Below are 5,000 nucleotides of genomic sequence, written 5' to 3'. Positions count from 1 at the left end.
CGCGGACGGGCTACCGCGGGTCTCTCGACCATCGAGGCCGGCAAACTATACCCTCGGTAAAATTTTTTTACGAGGGTGAAATTTTCATCGAGGTGTCGCACGTTAGACGCGGACGGGCTACCGCGGGTCTCTCGACCATCGAGGCCGGCAAACTATACCCTCGGTAAAAATTTTTTACGAGGGTGAAATTTTCATCGAGGTGTCGCACGTTAGACGCGGACGGGCTACCGCGGGTCTCTCGACCATCGAGGCCGGCAAACTATACCCTCGGTAAAAAAAATTTACGAGGGTGAAATTTTCATCGAGGTGTCGCACGTTAGACGCGGACGGGCTACCGCGGGTCTCTCGACCATCGAGGCCGGCAAACTATACCCTCGGTAAAATTTTTTTACGAGGGTGAAATTTTCATCGAGGTGTCGCACGTTAGACGCGGACGGGCTACCGCGGGTCTCTCGACCATCGAGGCCGGCAAACTATACCCTCGGTAAAAAAATTTTACGAGGGTGAAATTTTCATCGAGGTGTCGCACGTTAGACGCGGACGGGCTACCGCGGGTCTCTCGACCATCGAGGCCGGCAAACTATACCCTCGGTAAAAAAAATTTACGAGGGTGAAATTTTCATCGAGGTGTCGCACGTTAGACGCGGACGGGCTACCGCGGGTCTCTCGACCATCGAGGCCGGCAAACTATACCCTCGGTAAAATTTTTTTACGAGGGTGAAATTTTCATCGAGGTGTCGCACGTTAGACGCGGACGGGCTACCGCGGGTCTCTCGACCATCGAGGCCGGCAAACTATACCCTCGGTAAAAATTTTTTACGAGGGTGAAATTTTCATCGAGGTGTCGCACGTTAGACGCGGACGGGCTACCGCGGGTCTCTCGACCATCGAGGCCGGCAAACTATACCCTCGGTAAAAAAAATTTACGAGGGTGAAATTTTCATCGAGGTGTCGCACGTTAGACGCGGACGGGCTACCGCGGGTCTCTCGACCATCGAGGCCGGCAAACTATACCCTCGGTAAAAAAAATTTACGAGGGTGAAATTTTCATCGAGGTGTCGCACGTTAGACGCGGACGGGCTACCGCGGGTCTCTCGACCATCGAGGCCGGCAAACTATACCCTCGGTAAAATTTTTTTACGAGGGTGAAATTTTCATCGAGGTGTCGCACGTTAGACGCGGACGGGCTACCGCGGGTCTCTCGACCATCGAGGCCGGCAAACTATACCCTCGGTAAAAATTTTTTACGAGGGTGAAATTTTCATCGAGGTGTCGCACGTTAGACGCGGACGGGCTACCGCGGGTCTCTCGACCATCGAGGCCGGCAAACTATACCCTCGGTAAAATATTTTTACGAGGGTGAAATTTTCATCGAGGTGTCGCACGTTAGACGCGGACGGGCTACCGCGGGTCTCTCGACCATCGAGGCCGGCAAACTATACCCTCGGTAAAAAATTTTTACGAGGGTGAAATTTTCATCGAGGTGTCGCACGTTAGACGCGGACGGGCTACCGCGGGTCTCTCGACCATCGAGGCCGGCAAACTATACCCTCGGTAAAAAAATTTTACGAGGGTGAAATTTTCATCGAGGTGTCGCACGTTAGACGCGGACGGGCTACCGCGGGTCTCTCGACCATCGAGGCCGGCAAACTATACCCTCGGTAAAAAAATTTTACGTGGGTGAAATTTTCATCGAGGTGTCGCACGTTAGACGCGGGCGGACTACCGCGGGTCTCTCGGCCACCTTTATCGTCGGTAAAAAATGTTGACCCTTGGGAATTTTTTCATCGGGAAGCCGAACGTAAGCGTCTCGACCATCGAAGGCCGGCCAACTATACCCCAGTCAAAAAGTATGTCTTAACAATTTTTTTTTGTCATCGGGAAGCCGCACGTAAGAATATTACAGCAGGTCTCTCCATGATACGATAAAATGTCAGGTAACGAAGGCAGGCATCGTACACCCTCTTGATCGGCCGTGTGCTGGCGTCCGACACCTTCGCGAAGGTTTGAACTAGGGTTGTCTCAGGACATAAGCTAGGGTTACAGTGGGTGCTAAGCCTAGCCCTAAGCCTAGCCGTAACCCTAACCCTAACCCTAACCCTAACCCTAACCCTAACCCTAACCCTAACCCTAACCCTAACCCTAACCCTAACCCTAACCCTAACCCTAGCCCTAGCCCTAGCCCTAGCCCTAGCCCTAACCCTAACCCTAACCCTAACCCTAACCCTAACCCTAACCCTAACCCTAACCCTAACCCTAACCCTAACCCTAACCCTAACCCTAACCCTAACCCTAACCCTAACCGTTACCCTAACCCTAACCCTAACCCTAACCCTAACCCTAACCCTAACCCTAACCCTAACCCTAACCCTAACCCTAACCCTAGTAGTTATCGAGACCCGCTAGAGTCCCGCTGGACCATTTAAGGCCCACCGTGCACCTTATATGGTCCACAGAGAGAGATCCGTTGGACCTTCGATGGTCCACCAAGTCGCGTCAGAGAGAGGTTTGGTTCATATATGGTCCAGCCCGGACCATATATGCTCCAACGCGGACCATATAAGGTCCCAGAGACAAGCTGTACGGCTTGTCTCTGGAGCTTATAACGGCACGGTGGCCCTTATAAAAAAAGGTTTGAAAGAGTGGGTGAAGGTAACGTGGTCGGCCTGCTAGCGGGGTACCGCGGGGAGAGGTACGTGGTAGGCCTGCTAGCGGGCTACCGCGGGTCTCGACCGCGGGTAAAGGTACGTGGTCGGCCTGCCACGTACCTTTCCCCGTGGTAGCCCGCTAGCAGGCCGGCCAGCCACGTACCTTTCCCCGTGGTAGCCCGCTAGCAGGCCGACCACGTACCTTTTACCCGTGGTAGCCCGCTAGCTAGCAGGTCGACCACGTACCTTCCCCCGCCGTCGACAGCCGTGGTAGCGCGCAAAGCAGGCCGTCCGCGTACCTTCACCCGCGGCAGCCCGCTAGCAGGTCGACCACGTACCTTTTACCCGTGGTAGCCCGCTAGCAGGCCGTCCGAGTACCTTTACCCGCGGTAGCCCGCTAGCAGGCCGACCACGTACCTTTACCCGTGGTAGCCCGCTAGCAGGCCGACCGCGTACCTTCCCAGCCGTCGAGACCCGCGGTAGCCCGCTAGCAGGCCGTCCGCTTACTGTTACCCGTGGTAGGCCGCTAGCAGGCCCGTCCACGTACCTTTACCCGTGGTAGCCCGCTAGCAGGCCGACCGCGTACCTTCCCAGCCGTCGAGACCCGCGGTAGCCCGCTAGCAGGCCGTCCACGTACCTTTACCCGTGGTAGCCCGCTAGCAGGCCGACCGCGTACCTTCCCAGCCGTCGAGACCCGCGGTAGCCCGCTAGCAGGCCGTCCACGTGCCTTTCCCCGTGGTGGCCCGCTGGCAGGCCGACCGCGTACCTTCCCCGCCGTCGAGACCCGCGGTAGCCCGCTAGCAGGCCGTCCACGTACCTTTCCCCGTGGTAGCCCGCTAGCAGGCCGACCGCGTACCTTCCCCGCCGTCGAGACCCGCGGTAGCCCGCTAGCAGGCCGTCCACGTACCTTTCCCCGTGGTAGCCCGCTAGCAGGCCGACCGCGTACCTTCCCCGCCGTCGAGACCCGCGGTAGCCCGCTAGCAGGCCGTCCACGTGCCTTTCCCCGTGGTGGCCCGCTAGCAGGCCGACCGCGTACCTTCCCCGCCGTCGAGACCCGCGGTAGTCCGCTAGCAGGCCGTCCACGTACCTTTCCCCGTGGTAGCCCGCTAGCAGGCCGACCGCGTACCTTCCCAGCCGTCGAGACCCGCGGTAGCCCGCTAGCAGGCCGTCCACGTACCTTTCCCCGTGGTAGCCCGCTAGCAGGCCGACCGCGTACCTTCCCAGCCGTCGAGACCCGCGGTAGCCCGCTAGCAGGCCGTCCACGTGCCTTTCCCCGTGGTAGCCCGCTAGCAGGCCGACCGCGTACCTTCCCCGCCGTCGAGACCCGCGGTAGTCCGCTAGCAGGCCGTCCACGTACCTTTACCCGTGGTAGCCCGCTAGCAGGCCGACCGCGTACCTTCCCAGCCGTCGAGACCCGCGGTAGCCCGCTAGCAGGCCGTCCACGTACCTTTACCCGTGGTAGCCCGCTAGCAGGCCGACCGCGTACCTTCCCAGCCGTCGAGACCCGCGGTAGCCCGCTAGCAGGCCGTCCACGTGCCTTTCCCCGTGGTGGCCCGCTGGCAGGCCGACCGCGTACCTTCCCCGCCGTCGAGACCCGCGGTAGCCCGCTAGCAGGCCGTCCACGTACCTTTCCCCGTGGTAGCCCGCTAGCAGGCCGACCGCGTACCTTCCCCGCCGTCGAGACCCGCGGTAGCCCGCTAGCAGGCCGTCCACGTACCTTTCCCCGTGGTGGCCCGCTAGCAGGCCGACCGCGTACCTTCCCCGCCGTCGAGACCCGCGGTAGCCCGCTAGCAGGCCGTCCACGTGCCTTTCCCCGTGGTGGCCCGCTAGCAGGCCGACCGCGTACCTTCCCCGCCGTCGAGACCCGCGGTAGTCCGCTAGCAGGCCGTCCACGTACCTTTCCCCGTGGTAGCCCGCTAGCAGGCCGACCGCGTACCTTCCCAGCCGTCGAGACCCGCGGTAGCCCGCTAGCAGGCCGTCCACGTACCTTTCCCCGTGGTAGCCCGCTAGCAGGCCGACCGCGTACCTTCCCAGCCGTCGAGACCCGCGGTAGCCCGCTAGCAGGCCGTCCACGTGCCTTTCCCCGTGGTAGCCCGCTAGCAGGCCGACCGCGTACCTTCCCCGCCGTCGAGACCCGCGGTAGTCCGCTAGCAGGCCGTCCACGTACCTTTACCCGTGGTAGCCCGCTAGCAGGCCGACCGCGTACCTTCCCCGCCGTCGAGACCCGCGGTAGCCCGCTAGCAGGCCGTCCACGTACCTTTCCCCGTGGTAGCCCGCTAGCAGGCCGACCGCGTACCTTCCCCGCCGTCGAGACCCGCGGTAGCCCGCTAGCAGGCCGTCCGCTTACTTTTA

The sequence above is a fragment of the Mytilus galloprovincialis genome, unplaced genomic scaffold (genome assembly GCF_965363235.1).
Source record: "Mytilus galloprovincialis unplaced genomic scaffold, xbMytGall1.hap1.1 HAP1_SCAFFOLD_73, whole genome shotgun sequence".
NCBI lineage: Eukaryota > Metazoa > Mollusca > Bivalvia > Mytilida > Mytilidae > Mytilus > Mytilus galloprovincialis.
This window is presented reverse-complemented; position numbering follows the sequence as displayed.